This window comes from Bidens hawaiensis, unplaced genomic scaffold (assembly GCF_021521415.1).
Source record: "Bidens hawaiensis isolate Kalapana, Puna unplaced genomic scaffold, B.hawaiensis_p1.1 tig00002323_1, whole genome shotgun sequence".
NCBI lineage: Eukaryota > Viridiplantae > Streptophyta > Magnoliopsida > Asterales > Asteraceae > Bidens > Bidens hawaiensis.
Window position 1 is genome coordinate 665,378 of NW_027491125.1, and position 1,877 is coordinate 667,254.

The following is a 1,877-nucleotide window of genomic DNA, read 5'->3' on the forward strand; positions in this document are numbered from 1 at the left end:
CCCCCAAGGTTAATTATAACCATCTATATATGCCTCCCTATATCTTTGATTATATACACGCCTTCATCCGACGCATCAGGTATTCTTCCAACCTTTCTATCTTATTTTCTTTAATCATGTCTGCTGCTTCTTCTTCTTCTCCGGCCCCTTCTAAACCTTCTGAACAGTCCTCCGGTGGTTCCGAACTAATCGAAATGGAACCCCAATGTCTTCTCGCCAACACATCTTCTGAAATTTGTAAGCTTACGGATCTCGAGGTCGACAATTTTCGTATATTGTTTCCTTCAGAAACCCTGTTCCGACCCTACGAATCCACCGTTAGATGTGATGTTTACTCCAAGGTTTGGGTCTGCTTTCCGGCAACTCCCTTTCTTATCGGCTATAATACCCTTTTCCGCCTTTTACCCAAAGTTTTTTCGATTCTACCGACATATCTTACATACAAGCTATGCCGATGATCTGGAGGATTCTTAGCACTATCGAAAGAATCATTGAGGAGGAAAAAATCGATTTTGGCCTTCCGGAGTTGTCATATTTGTATACCCTCACTACCTTCGGTTCTGCCCGTTTCATTTTTAAATCCAAGCCCCGACAGCCCCATCCAACCTCAAAAGCCACGCTAAATGATTCCGTGTGGAGGAATCAGTTTTTCTTCGTAAAACGCGACTCAATACCAGGGGGAACTGATCTTCCTTCAACGTGGGTCACGAAGGGTACGATCCCGGATCCTTAAGGAATAGCAGGATCCTTTATTCTTCAATCTTTATCCTTATGCTATTTTTGTTGTCTGCAATTGAGAACTTCACTTCATTGAGAAAACTACCTGGAACAGAAGAGAAAGCAAAATGGTTCCTGGAGCTGGATACCGATGTTAGAACTTTTCAAGCTCGATTTGTTGAAGGCCTTTGTGATATCCCCTCAAGTTCAAGCATGTCAAGTAAGTTAACAATTTTAAAGTAATTAGAATAAAATAGAACACTTATCTGTCGATTTTTCTTCCACAGGCACCAAGAAATCTGGAAAGTCGGCCCTCAAGTTCTCCCTAGACGACATCGATTGTAAGGTGACTTCTCCCACTGTCAAGAAGGAGGCTTCAAAGGCAGGCACTAGCTCCGAGCCCAAGACTGCCACGACCAAGGCCAAGTCCGCAGCTTCCAAGAGGAAAAGATCCTCTGATCCTGAGACTCATTATGACATTGTCTGCTCTGTAAGTATACTGTATTTTCTCCTCTAGCATTTTAGGATCTAGCATTATCCCAATTTTGATATGAAATTTATCAATAGGCTATGATTGCTATGAGGGATCACTACGAGAAGACTATCCTTCAGATGAGCGAGAAAATATCAGGGTTAGGGAAAGCTGTGGTTGCTAAGGATAAAGCTATGATCCAACTCAAGAAACAATTGGAGGATCAGATATCCTCAGCCGAAGCCCAACGTCAAGAGGCAGTGGAGCAGGCGACTGATGAAGCCAAGGTGTGGGCTGCCAGGTCGGTATTCCTGGCGCGGATCAAGATGGCGAAGGAGGCCGGTGATCCCGCTTTTGACAAGTCGGCCTGGGATGTGGAGAAACGGAAGGCTACTCTTGACGACCTTGGTGGTGAGGATGATGAGGACATGGTTGAGAACACCGAGGCTGGAACCAGTAGCGTCAAGGAGGCGGTTGAAGCTGGCAAGGGAGAAGGTGATGCTACGGTTGAAGATGCAGCTTAAGTGGGTAATGAAGGATATTAAAGACAAGGCCCGAGCCCACTTTTTGTTTGGTGTTGATATTTTTATGAACAATTTCTATGGTCTGTAATAAACAATAGTATTTAGGATAAAGGATCTATGATCCTTAAGACAATCTGCGAGGGTGACAAAGGTGAAGGGATCCT